General features: G+C 39.7%; 1 protein-coding gene across 18 annotated transcripts in view; it reads left to right on the plus strand.

Moving 5' to 3' along the window:
• BAZ2B (bromodomain adjacent to zinc finger domain 2B) overlaps positions 1-14,819 on the plus strand; it is a 248,607-nt gene that overhangs the window by 56,363 nt on the left and 177,425 nt on the right. The window lies entirely within an intron of this gene.

The following is a 14,819-nucleotide window of genomic DNA, read 5'->3' on the forward strand; positions in this document are numbered from 1 at the left end:
AATCATGGAATCTGAAAAGATTATAGGGTTGGGGTATGTGTTTGAACTTGTTATTATGGAGTATAAATGCTGCTTATCGCTTGACGTGTCAAAGCAGTAGCATTCCAGTTTTCCCCTTGCTTTTTGGGAATACCTTTAAAAATAATAATAATTCACAAGTACCACCTGCCAGTAGTAGTAGAGAACTGGTGGGATCATAAACCTGCAAAGGTAGTAGAAAATGAACACGCAAAAATATTGTGAGACTTTCGAATCCATACAGACAAAGTTTTGGAACACAATACAGTAGATATCACGATCGTGGATTATTGATGTTGCCATAAGAGGTGACAGTCGCATTGAGGAAAAACAACAGGAAAAACTCAGCCGTTATCAGGACCTCAAAGTCAAACTGCAAAGGCTCTGGCATAAACCAGTACAGGTGGTCCCAGTGGTCATCGGCACACTGGGTGCCATGCCAAAAGATCTCAGCCGGCATTTGGAAAAAATAAACATTGACAAAATCACAATCTATTAACTACAAAAGGTCACCTTACTTGGATCTGCACACATCATTCGAAAATACATCACACAGTCCTAGACACTTGGGAAGTGTTCGACTTGTGATTTTGTGATACGAAATCCAGCATATATATCTCATTTTTGTGTGAGTAAAATAATAATAATAATAATAATAATAATAATAATAATAATAATATGGAGATTAGATCTGCCCCTTCTCTCCTGACCTTCAGTAAGCTAGTGAAATCCTGGCTCTGGGACATAACATTCTCAGAATGATTGGTGAGTTCAGCAATAACCCAATAACTACTGACCACACTGGCGGATTGAGATGAACGTGATTTTATCTTGGCGATTTGGCTTTATGTATTTATTTTGTTTGCATTTTAACTTATTATGATGTTATTATGTTTTTAGTTGTATTTGTGTATTGATTTTCTGCTGTTAGCCGGCCTGAATCCCTCTGCGGAGGTTGAGAAGACCAGGGTATAAAAGTTTTAAACAAACAAACAAACAAATAAATAATTTTCTTTAATATATAAGCATTCCCCTCGTGAGGGATATACTGCTGAGATTTTTTTTTAAAAAAAAATGATTTGTTAACTTGCATAGCCTTTTGAATGTAGATGCAGATCATTTATTGTGATTGTGTGTATTGCATTCAAATTGATGAACATTGTGAACCATGGGAACCCCTTGAACTTCCCCAGGGCCCAGCACTCCACAATAAGGTTTGGCACGAATAACTACACTATCTCCTGACAACATAAATTAATTTGTATAAGGCTGGGAACTGAAACAATCATATTTATTGTGTCATCCATATGTATTAACGATGGGAGGTACTGAAACATTTACATGTTCACAATGTAAGTGCATTACTGCACAACTGCAAAGTTCTCAAAATGTCAAAATTGCACAGTTCTTCTGGTTAAAAGGGGAGGGAGTATGGGCATTATACCAATTGGAAGGAGATGGTATACTAAGCAGAAAAACAACCTGCATTTTGACAGTGCTATTGGAGGGAGGGGGGTTGCAATACGAAGAAGACCTATGCAAACATGTTCTTGCTTTCTATTAGGATGGGTTTGTGATTCCCAGACCTGCTTTAGACATGGGCTTCTTAAACCTTTTCCACTTGCGCCCCCTTTTTGCCTGAGAATATTTACACGATCCCAGGTATATGGGCATGCTGATTTTCCTTTTTGTGGCATACAACTGAAGCATTTTCTTGCAAACTCCTGTAAACACAGCGTGCTGTTGCTAACAGATTTGTATCGCGTTTTTTTGTTACACCAACATTGAAACCCAATTTTGGGGTTGAGACCCATAGTTTAAGAAGCAGTGCTTTTGCCTGTTGTGAGGTTAAGTCCTGAGATGTGCATAATGGGAACAGAACTGAAAAATTGTTGTGAATTGTTTGGACTCATCATGTTAGTTGCATTTTTTTTTTTTGCTCTAAATCTACAACCAGACATTTGGATGTAAATTTTCCTTTTTATGTGAAGCAATTCCAATGTGATTCAGGAAGATTTATGTGGGAACTGCAGCTTGATTTCTATGCTTAGAAGCATCTCATGATTTATGTTATTTGTGGCAAACGAAAGGGTCCTTAATAGTGTGTTTTCTCTTTGGAAATAAAACATTCAACAATGTTTGGCCTTCCCATAATCTTTCCAGACATTGAGCCAATTCCATCTGTTGAGTTACTGTATGATATCATACCTTCCATCTGCCTGATTTGGCAGGGACAGTCTTGACTGATCCTCCGTCATCCAACTTTTCCAGTTGCTTTCTAAAATGTCCCAGTTTTCCCTCCTCTTCCTGCTTTCCCCATTTTCCATCCATTTGCTTCAGTTGCTACAAACGGAGCCTAAAGTGAAAGGTAGTTTGCATTCAATTCAACATGGGAAGGGTAGGAGATGATACCTTTTGCCACCTCGATCACACTCTAATGTTGCTTGGCCATAGATATCCTGGTTTTCATCTGTGAAATGTTATAAGGTATGTGATACCAAATAGCAAGCTGAGCCTGCAGATGCTGCAGTAAATTAATAAAATTGAATAAAAAGCACAACAAAAGGTTCCTTTTCTTATTCCTTCAGAAATGTATTTATTGAGATATCACCTTTTGTTGGTATAACATATGGTTGTAGAGTAAGGACCATGCTTCCCGACATTTCTTAAAATGTATTCCACAGTTGGAAATTAGAATGACCAGTAGTAATGTCTTTATAGGACATATTGTTCTCCTGCTACAGGAGTAGGTGGCTGTGACCTTCCTAGATGTTTTTGGATTGCCACTTCTATAGTTACTCACTGTTGGCTTTTTAATGTGGCCAAAAACATCTGAAGGACAACAGTTGTTTACCTCTGTTCTACTAAGGTTGCATATGTGGAGATTTTCAAGCGGTGTCTCATCCAAGTACTGACCAACTGTGTCCTGCTTAGCTTCATTAACACCACTAGGCACTTTTATACCTGACAAAGGACAGTGTATTATTTTTAATAATATTTTCTCAATTTTCCTTTTCCGGAATACGGGGACTCAAAGCCGCTTACAACAATTAAAACCAATACAGATGAAAAACACACAAAAACTTCTGGTATGTGATTGTTCTGGAATCCATACTTATCTGCAAACCTAAGATTTTTTCCTTGATTGTTTCCACAAAGACTTCAGCGAGGAGAATAACTATTTTTCCCCGGAGTGCTTACTTCTTGTGATTCTTTATCTTGCCCTAGTAATGTGACAAAGGTGAGGAAATGTACCCATCCAGGTGGTTGATGGACCACACTTCCATTATCCTTCTCCTGGTCTTGCTTAGCTAGAGCTGAGAGAATTTGCAATCCCAACATCAGTGGAGCCATTGGTCCCCCATCATTGTTGTATGAGAGGAGTGATGTAGTGAAAATAGATTAGTGTCATTGCAAGGGAAAATATATGTCTTGCTTTAAAAAATAGTGGAGTTGTGCTTTCCAGTTTGGAAGAGTTCTTGGTTCTTAATGAATTAAGTAATATATGTGTATGTGTAACCACAGAATACAAATACTATGTCTCTGTGTTAGTGGGAGATTGATTGTGTGCAGGGGCAGCCCTAGGTAATTTTCAATGGTAAGCAAACAGTATTTTGGCGCCCCCTCCCTCCAACCAACCACTGATATATATTTTCTGTTCGTCATGGGAGTTGTGTGTGCTATATTTGGTTCAATTCCATAATTGGTGGAGTTCAGAATGCTCTTTGATTTTAGGTGAACTATACATCCCAGTAACTACAACTTGCATATGTCAAGGTCTATTTTCCCCCAAGAGCGCCTCAAGAGCGCCCCTGGGCAAAATCAACTATACTGCAAATGCTTACTTTGCGTAATGGTTTGAGCCGCCCCTGGTTGTGTGTGTGTTTTTCCCCCCAAGGTGTATGCATCACTTTAACACTCATATGTTAGCAAGAAAGATCTTAGAACAGAAGAGCCTCTGCATAATTTTTTCAAAACATACATTATACTGTACATGGTATTCTCATTGATGATACCACCCAGGCAATATACAATAGTTACCCGTAAGACTTTAGGAACAGTATCTAACACTTGCTGTTGGAATTAATATGTACTCTGGGAGCAAGTTCTGTTTTTTCCTCAAGACAAAAATGCAAAGGGGTTTTTCTTTCTTTTTTTTTTGAGAAATAAAAACAAAATAAGTGCTACCTTGAGAAAAAAATCATCTGGGTCAACAATCAAATAACAACAGAACATTTATTGTGTGCAACATATATGGAAGGGCTTTAAATACTTCCTAAAATATTAGTCTCTCTTTGTTATCAAAAGATATCTTGGGGGTGGGGGTGGGGGGGCAGGAACAATGCCTATCATTTCATAGTTGTTTTAAAAAAGAAAGCTCTGGAGACAGCTACATTGGGATTACATTATTTAGGACGCTAGAAGAATTACAGTGCAATGCTATATGTACGTCTTCTCAGGAATGAACCCTGTTGAATCCATTGGGGTTTCCTCTTGGATAAATGAGGAAATGATTACTGCACACCCTTATGGCAAGACTGTGCTTGGCTTTAGTTCAGAGGTGTTTGTGAGTAAAAGTGGAAAACAGGAATAGTACATGCACACCCCTTTGCCCTAGAAAATAAGAATAGCTGCTTTATGTCTTCTTCCTTCAAGAACTGGAGTGTGCCTTGACTTAAAGCTTTGTGGATATGAATCTCTTCCAAAGAATAAAGACCTTGAGTGATTAACAAGCAACCAAATACATATTTTAAATGCTTTGACATATGCCATGGTTCATATTGTAGACACCGAATGAAGTTTGCTTGTCTCGTGTTCTTGAGCATACGCCAGCTACTCAAGCTTTGTTCTTATAGTTCATTTTGTCATCAGGGCTCCCTATAAATACACAGTCACTTGAATGCTTGCCTGTGGCTGGTGGTTTTTATGAGTGATAGCAGCACAGCAAACCTCAATAAGCTATCCAATAAAATTTACAACTTTTTCTGGTAAGGAAAAGTAGCAAGGTCAGAGACCTTTATAAAGATCAATCTCTAGAGCAGTGTTTTTCAACCTTGGGAGTCGGGACCCCTGGGGGGGGGTTGTGAGGGGGTTTCAGAGGCGTCGCCAAAGGCCATCAGAAAACATATATTTCTGAAGGTCTTGGGAACCCGTTTGGCCAAGAAGGCGGAAGGCCTCTCCGCCTGTCCTCCTCTTCCTTTTTAGAAACAGATGGCTAATCCTCCCACCAAGAGCCCTCCTCTGCTGTGATTGGCCAGCCTTTCAGCAAAAGAGAGGGCTGTTTCTGAGACTCCAAGGGAGGAGCGGGAGAGCAGGTGTACTTGGCACATGGCAGCGTGGTGCACATGTGCAGGCGAGGGAGAGCATGCAAGGTTGGAGGGAGGCCCATGCCAGTGAGTCACTTCAATACACGGGGTTCTGTGGGAAGTATGGCCCAACTCTATCATTGGTGGGGTTCAGAATGCTCTTTGATTGTAGATGAACCATAAATCCCAGCAACTACAACTCTCAAATGTCAAGGTCTATTTTCCCCAAACTCCACCAGTGCTCACATTTGGACATATTGAGTATGTGTGGTGAGTTTGATCCAGATCCATCCTTGTTTGAGTCCACAGTGTTCTCTGGATGTAGGTGAACTACAGCTTTAAAACTCAAGGTCAATGCCCACCAAACTCTCCCAGTATTTTCTGTTGGTGATGGGAGTTCTGTGTGCCAAGTTTGGTTCAATTCCACTGTTGGTGGAGTTCAGAACTCCCAAATGACAAAATCAATCCCACCCCCAACCCAACTAGTATTCAAATTTGAGTGTATTGGATATTTGTGTCAAATTTGATCCAGTGAATGAAAATACATCCTTCATGTCAGATATTTACATTACGATTCATAACAGTAGCACAATTGCAGTTATGAAGTAGCCATTAAAATAATTTTATGGTTGGGGGTCACCACAATATGAGGAACTGTATTCAGGAGTCACAGCATGAGGAAATTTGAGAAACACTGCTCTAGAGGAATGAAAATGATTTTTGAAGGGAATTATGAACACCCTTTGAACCAAATAGTTCACTAGGCTGTACACCAGTTGTTTAGTTTTAGAAAATGACTATAAAGGCCCAGGAAGGGTTGTCTGCATAGAAGAGGGTATTCAAGAGGGCTATCTGGAATGTCCTCTTCTATTCAACTATGAAATGGATATGAAACTCAGCCTTTATTTTACTTGGCCTTCATGATTGTGCACACAGTGGACCCTTCCACATAGCCATATAATCCAGAATGTCAAGGCAGATAATCCAGATCAAAGCAGATATTGTGGGTTATCTGAGTCCACATTGCCAGATAATCCACTTCAGTGTGGATTTTATACAGCTGTGTGGAAGGGGTCAGTGTTTTCTCTCTAAAGACAAAGAACATCAAATGGCTGAGAGACCAGCACTGGTCCATGGCCAACCACTTTGAGTACCACTATACTAGAACAGTAGTCAAAGTGATGGTCCATTAACTGGTTCTGATTCATAAGCCATTGTCTGTTGCTTTGTGGCTAGAAAAAAGAAACAATTTTAGCCAAAGGGCACAAATATGCTGTCGCATCCTGGCACTTGGATGAGAATAACCTTCTGGTCTTCCACACCAAATAACATAAAATCCAATGGTCTAGAAATGGTCCTGAAATGAGGCTGGGTGGATTTCTTCCCCCTTCCTCACCACACCTTTCCGGACAGGAATAAATGCCGGCAAATGTTTCATATCTAGATGACTTTCAGCATGCATTTTCACATTTCTGACTTTGAGGACGTTTGAAATACTTGTCTGGTGGAGTTTTCAAGATCGATATGAACAGTGATGCTCACCCAATTTTGTATTCCCTGTAATAGTTATAATGTATAATTGGTTATGGCGAAAGGCCTTTCTTGCTGTGTAGTTACCAATGCAGCTATTAGGACCTATGTCAGAGAAGAATAGCCCTGTTGCGCTGGAAAAAGGAACTCTTGCTTTCAACATTGCTTCTCTTTTCTCATTAGGATGTTGAATTTCCTGTCTATACCCAGCTGCCTGTAGAAAAATATCCATGACAGAAATGCTGCAGTAGCATATAATTTCCTTCTCATGTCTTCTAATTGAACAGGCTGCCCTTGCTCGGCTACAGATGGCTTCACTGTCATGTGCCTCCTGCAGCCTTGGTTGCAGCTGTGTGTGCAGACATGCTGCTATACGGATGCTCTTCTCCAGGAGCACATGTGCTATGTTTTCACAGGCTTTGAGAGCACAAGTTGACTTGTGTTGCCCTTTCTTTCTGAGGAGTTAAGTGGAAGGGTGGAGTAGAGTCGTTCAGCAAAGTCTGAAGGCACATAACCAGAGAGAATGAGACAAAGGCGAGGCAAATTTAGGTCTAATATCAAGGGAACTTGTACACACTGAGATTTATAAGGCCATCAAAGTAGTTTCCCAAGGAAGCTGGCAAAGTCCCAGTTGAGGACAATTGGGCATTAGCACAGCAGCGGCTGCCAACTGAATCAACAATAGATTGTATGCCAAGTATTTTGGCAGAGGAATGAATTGAGTGCTTTGGAACCCACCTAACTTTAGTTTATCAATGGCTTTTTTTTATATATTTTCATACACTTCCCCCTCTTCCCCCATGAGACTCATCCAGTCTTAAAACACAAAACTCTCACTTGGGTCACTGTATACCTGAAGCTGACTTTCTTTTTATTTTTAGCATTTAGACTGTTTTAGAATCCATTTTACAACAACTATAAATGCACACAAGAACTTTGTATGCGTGCCCGCTTGCTTTGGAAGAAATGTCATTATTGCTCTACCATTGTTCTCACTAAGCAAATAAACGCATTGTTCTTTAAGATCAATTCAGCAAAAATAGAATCTTTGAAAGACAGACAAAAAAACCTCTAGTTTGTATGAATTATTAACTGGAGTATACTTGTAACAACAACTGCTTGTTCAGCTTTACATCTATGATTTAGGTTGAAATTTTGCCATATGTATAGTATACCCCATTAAAAATGATCATCTTCATTTCTGTAGATCTACTCCACTCTTCATGAGCAATAGCAGGAATAACAAGTTACGCATAACACTAGAAATTTCAACATTCAAAAACAAGGGGGATTGTATGTGAATAAATAGAATGTTCTCAAATATATAACATTAGTAATAACAACATTAACATGTAAAGAGATATAACTGGAACAACTGCACCCATCTCTGGATATGCTGAACTTGGCCACAGTGTTATATACCTTGAACTACTATAATGTGCTCTACATAGGGTTGTCTTTGAAAAGTGCTTAGAAACTTCTGTTGGTCCAAAGAGCAGCAGCCAGATTGCTAACTGGAGCTGGCTGCAGGGAGCGTAAAACTCCTCTGTTGAAACAGCTCAACTGTCTGCCAACCCATTTCTAGTGCTGGTTTTGACTTATAAAGCCCTATATAGCTTAGGTCCAGGTTATTTGAAAGACAGTATCTCTCTTAATGAACCTGTTAGAAATTTACGATCATCTGGCAAGGGTCTTTTTTCTTTCCTCCCACCCGCTTAATCATATTCGTTGGCTGCTCCCAGACTGTGGAGCTCCCTCTACAAGAGACCAGGATAGATCTGAACCTGCTTGCCTTCAAGAAGGCAAGCAGGGACTGCTGCTGACAGACTTTTCACTGCCAGCAGGTTTTTTGAGGATGATGAGAGACATGCTGCTGGGTTAGTTGTGAGTAGGATTATGGGGAGCGGGGAGGAATTGTAATTTTTAAATGCTATTTTAAGTGTATTTCTTATATTTTAAGTGTATTTTACCCTAAATCCATGCAGTGCTATTTAATTAGGGGTTTTTTTGGCTTTATTTTATATTGTGATCTAAGTGTGTGATGGAGCTCCCAGTGGCACAGTGGCCTAAACCGCTGAGATGCTGAGCTTGTTGACCAAAAGATTGTAGGTTCAAATCCGGGGAGCGGCATGAGCTTCTGCTATCAACCCCAGCTTCTGCCAACCTAGCAGTTCGAAAATATGCAAATGTGAGTAGATCAATAGGTACCGCTCCAGTGGGAAGGTAATGGCCCTCCATGTAGTTATGCCAGTCACATGACCTTGGAGGTGTCTATGGACAATGCTAGTTCTTTGTCTTAGAAATGGAGATGAGCACCAACCCCCAAAGTTGGATACAACTGGACTTAATGTCAGGGGAAAACCTTTACTAAGTGTGTGATTGTTAGCTGCCTTGAATTCCCACGGGAAGAATGGTGGGGTGTAAATAAAATAAACAATAATAATAATAATAATAATAATAATAATAGCATATGCCCAAAAATAACTCTTAAGGGCATCTCTTTATCCCAAAGATAAGAATGCCTCAACTATTAATTCCAAGAGCAAATCTTTGTTGCCCACATTGCTATATGTATCTTCATACTCTAGCATTTCCAAACCTGGTGCCCTCTAGATGTGTTGAACTATGTGAGTAACTTAATCTCATTGCATTCAATCAGTGTGATCTAACTGAGTCTGAATGCAATTCGTTGTTATTGTTTGTATGTATGGTATGAGTCGGTGTTCCTCTGACATGTAATGAGTGCAGTTATTGCTATAAAACTATAAAGAAATGTAAGAATTGTGTGGCCCTCCAGATGTTGTTGAATTGCGGTTCCCACCATTCCTTACCATTGGCTATGCAGGCTAGTGCTGATGGGAGTTTCAGTCCAAAAACAACTAATTGTCTACACCAGGGGTCCCCAAACTAAGGCCCATAGGCCACATGCTGCCCTCCAAGGTCATTTACCCGCCCCCACCCTAAACTTTAGATGTAGGGTTACCCTAAGTCTGACACAACATGAGAGCACACAGCGACAACCACAATCTTAATTAACTTGACTTAATTAACTTGACTTCCCATTGAGATCCTGGTAAGTTTATGTTGGTTAACATTGTTCTTCATTTTTAAAATGGCATTCTTCTTTCATTTTTTTGGTACTACAAATACTATATGTGCAGTGTGTGCATAGGTTCATGTTTTTGAGGGACCATGAACCGGCCCTCTGCTTAAAAGGTTTCAAGACCCCTGGTCTACAAACGTAAAAAGGAGCAGAAGAAATTTGCACTCGAGTTAGAATGGTTAGTGTGTTCAGTGCACATTGCTTAACAAAGTAAGCTGTTCCAGAAGCAAAATGGTCTGTGCAAAAATGAATAATACAGAGAGAGTTCTGAAAGCCACAATGACCTAAACTATACGAGAAGTTCCAGTTTCTCATACATAATGCAGAACATAATGCAAATACATCATGTAGCTTTAATCTTTATCATTTGGAATCTTAACCAGAGTCTATCCAACACGATCAATTCTCTTAAAGTGAGTTATTTTAAGAATATAATGAGAGCATGACAATTTTTACTAATTATGGTGAGAGGCTGGAATATATTTAACTTCTGCCTTACAAGACATTTGTTAGTAGTCACTCGTCAATCATTTTTAACTTGTGACCTTGCAGTCTGCAGCATGCTTTGGAAACAATGGAAAAGCACAAGGAAATGATCAATTTCTAAACATAGCTGAGCAGTTTCTAAAAAATGTGAAATATGGACATGTTGTCTTTGAAGTGCAGCATTATTTGTAAAATGCCCTTGGCTGTGATTAACAATGTATAGCAAGCAGCTCTCAAGAGCAGCAAACCAAAGGTGTGAACAAAAAAAAAAAGCCCCTGCTATAGTCTATCAAATGGAAAGAGCAAATCCCAGTAATATAAAACAGGTTAATTGAGACTGCTGGCCTCTTATAGACAAGGAATAAATAACTGGCTTTCAGCAGGTGCTGGCATTCTCAAAAATTGATGGAGCAAAGAGGCTCTTGATATGGTGGCATCCACCAGTTTTCTATAAGTATGAGTGTTTTGGCACACACATAACACACAATATGTAGAGAAAGAACAAGTAGATATGGATTTCAAACTGTATTCTGGTTTAATTATTTGTTTGACTTTTGTAAAAAAGAGGTTTTAACTTAATCTTGTTTTAAATAACAATGAGCCTCCTTGTATGCCATTGTTTGTGAAAACTGGGCCATAAAATTCAGTACATATATCAATAAATCAATAAATATCTGTACACCACACTGAGTCGCCTTTGGGCTGAAAAGAGTGGGATAAAAATGCTGTAAATAAATAAATAAATAATCCATTGCTCTAAGGCAGTGTTTCTCAACCTGGGGGGACGTGAGGGGATGGCAGAAGGGTTGCAAAAGACCATCAGAAAATACAGTATTTTCTTTTGGCCATGGGAAATTTGGCCCAATTGTAATGTTAGTGGGGTTCAAAATGCACTTTGATTGTAGGCGAACTATAAATCCCAGCAACTACAACTCCCAAATGTCAAGGTCTGTTTTCCCCAAACCCCACCAGTGTTCACATTTGGGCATATTGAGTATTTTTGCCAAGTTTGGTCCAGATCTATCATTGTTTGAGTTCACAGTGCTCTCTGGATGTAGGTGAACTACAACTCCCAAACTCATCATTGGTGGAGTTCAGAATTCTCTTGGATTATAAGTGAGCTATAAATCCCAGCAACTACTACTTCCAAATGAAAAAATCAACCCCCCCCCCCCCCCAGCCACACCAGTATTCAAATTTGTGTGTATCAGGTATTTGTGCCAAATTTGGTCCAGTGAATGAAAATATATCCTGCATATCAGATATTTACATTACGATTCATAACAGTAGCAAAATTACATTTGTGAAGTAGCAACAAAAATAATGTTATGGTTGGGGGACACCACAACATGAGGAACTGTATTAAAGGATCGTGCCATTAGGAAGGTTGAGAAACACTGCTCTAAGGACTTTATCACATGTAGCTGCTGCTCCCTGGCAGGCAGAGTATCATAGATGAGCACTTTTGATATCACACCTCTCTTCATTCACACAATTGCATTAATTATCCAATGCATGGTCCTGTGATTGTAGTTCTGTCAATAGTAAAGGATAGGTTTGTCACAGGGAGGAGAAAGAATGTCAATGGGATGCACATGGCATTGTGTGGTAATTTCAATGCCGGTTTGCCTGCCTTGTGAGATAAAATCCCTTAATGCAATATGAATCCATGCCCAGTCTTTGCTAAACAGTATTCTGGATGCTTTGACCAAACGGCCAGTTTGTTTCCTGAGCTTCTTTGCATTAGTGACATTTATGTGCCACAGACAACAATCTGTTTAAGGACAAGAGACAAGAGAGGATCTCCCTTCCTCATCTGTTCCCTAAGTAGTACAATCTTTGTATTTTATTGTTTCTGTAGGTCTCCTAATTACCTTGCTACTTTATCTAGAAATTTTGTTTTATAAGATAATCCTGAAAATAGAAATAATCCTTTGACCAAGTGGTATCACTTGAAATGTAATTATGTAAAGGGATGGAAACAATGAGTACTTCTCTCTTGGAAACCCAGTTTAGGGAAATCTTAGGACCTCATCATAGTTATCTTAAACAGCTTCCTATGACACTTTTACCCCATCTTCAGGACGGAGCCCCATGCTAGACATCACATGACATTGTGTGACTTCTGGCAGAGGCCTTGCCCCCAACTGGGGTGAAAGTATTACCGGGCACTGTCTCCCCAACATGGGAGACGTCCTGTTTTGTGCTGGCTTTAATGGAGCCAGCATGGGGCCTCTCTGGGAGGGTGATGCTTTCCCCATGTGATGGGGATACTGTCGCTGAGAGGGAGCTGTGCACGGGGTGATAGATTCACCCCGTTGCTCCCTCTGTCCTCATGGATGCTTGGCGAAGTGGGTTGCTTCTCTGAGCCTTTCTGATGAGGCCCTCAGAGGAAGGCAAATTACTTCTGAATGAATTTTCCCAAGACAGCCTCATGATGCTAGAACTGCTATAAGTCCAATTTGACTTGGAAATACATAACAAAAAGTATATTTTACTAAATGTGAGTTCAATACCTGTGATGTCTGTTCTTGAATTCTGTGCCACTCTGCCTTTTCTATGCATTTAATGTATTGCTAAGTTTGGTTATTCTTTCTTATTATTTTAAAAGAAGAGCACAAATACCTTTAAAGGATGAATTGTCTTTTGAATCCAGGCAATATTCAATTATTTTTGTTTTTGGGATACCGAAGTGTAATTTGTTGAGAAATTTCTAAGTAAAAGTCTTTTCAGCAACGTTTGCAGGGTGACATTGCCCTGTAATTCAACCATTCCATTCCAGTGTCACCTTTGTGCTTGTAAGGGTGACAGATGAAGCGTCTTTCAATATCGCAGGGAAGATTTCACTCAGAGCAGATGGTCTTGTAAAATCCTTTCTCTGTTTCCTAGTAGGCTTTTTCAAAATACTCTTCGGCTATATTATCCAAACCATATTATCAAGCACTGTGCTAAATACCATTATGAGACCAGTTTTGCTCACTTTGTTTATGGATAGTAACGAAACTGAATCATACAGGAGATGTTTCTGACTTCAAAACCGACCTTCAGAAAATCTTCGAGATCAGGAAGGGATATGGAATAGGAAATTAGTATAATTTGTGCCAGATCCAGGAATATAACGTAAAACCTGAGATTAGTGAGGGCCAAATATTTATTGACTCTAAAGGCTCCTCCAGAACTATAGGATAGTATCAATATAGGGACATCCTGTCTTCTTTTCTTTCTGTCTTGACTGATTCCATTTCCAGGATCCAGGGAAAGATATGAGAGAAAAGGAATAGCAGTTGGGCAAAATTTGCTAGATTTTTCTCTATGATTATGAGTGTGAATGGAAACTGGAAAGAGAACAAGAAAGGCTTGCTGATGCCCGTTCCTCCGCTTCAACCTATTCATTCATTGCTGTGTACCTTTAAGTTGTTTCAAACATATAGAGCTCCCAAGGTGAACCTAGTACGAGGTTTTCTTGACAAGACTCTTTTGGGGAGGGGGGGGGGGTTCCTTTGTTTTCCTCTGAGACTAAAAAAATGTGACATACCTAAGGTCATTCAGTGGATTTCAATGCCAAGAGGGATTTGAACACTGGTCTCCTGAATCCTAGTCCAACACTACCATGACACCATACTTGCTCTGTTCTGCAGTCAGTAGCAGATGATAATTCTTATTTCCATAAAAACATTAGTGCTGATTTTTTTATATAATGTTGGTAAAATGGAGGAGAAGAGTGAAGAGGCTGTTTTCAGAAGCAGAAGAATAGCACTGATACGTTGGCAGTTCCATCTTTGTTCAAACTTCATTCTTTGTATTCCTTTCCAGATTTTTGTTTTTCATCTCGGCTCAATAGGGTTTTCTAGAATGATAGACAGGGAACAGCTATATCAGTTTCCCTGTATGTACTAGCTTCCACTCTCCCCTCTAATGTGTCAGAAAGTCAACAAAGTTTGTGGGATCTATTTGAGGAGAAGTCGTGTTTCCTTTATTCCACTGAGCTCATGGCCTTTCAGGTGTTTTGTGGTGTTTGACTCATATAATATTTCAGGTTAATATGATCAGGTTGATGGGAGTTCTTAGACCAAAGATGTTTGGAAGGCCACAGTTACCAGTAGCCCTATATTGTTGTTATACCTGTCTTCTTGCATTCTCAACTGTCACAACTACATCCTCCACCAATAGTGTGTTGGGTAGGGTACACAGGTCCCAAGAAGCATGTTCATGTAGATCCCCACCTCTAGTATCCCCATAATTTAAAACCCTGATGTTGCAGGGTTCTGAGTGACATGGGATACTAGATACATAGACTAGGATTCCCATTATAAATATACTCCTCCAATATTCATGGGGGGGGGGGGTGGTCTCACTATTCTGCTCACATATTGGAA

The sequence above is a fragment of the Anolis sagrei genome, chromosome 1, assembly GCF_037176765.1.
Source record: "Anolis sagrei isolate rAnoSag1 chromosome 1, rAnoSag1.mat, whole genome shotgun sequence".
Taxonomy (NCBI): domain Eukaryota; kingdom Metazoa; phylum Chordata; class Lepidosauria; order Squamata; family Dactyloidae; genus Anolis; species Anolis sagrei.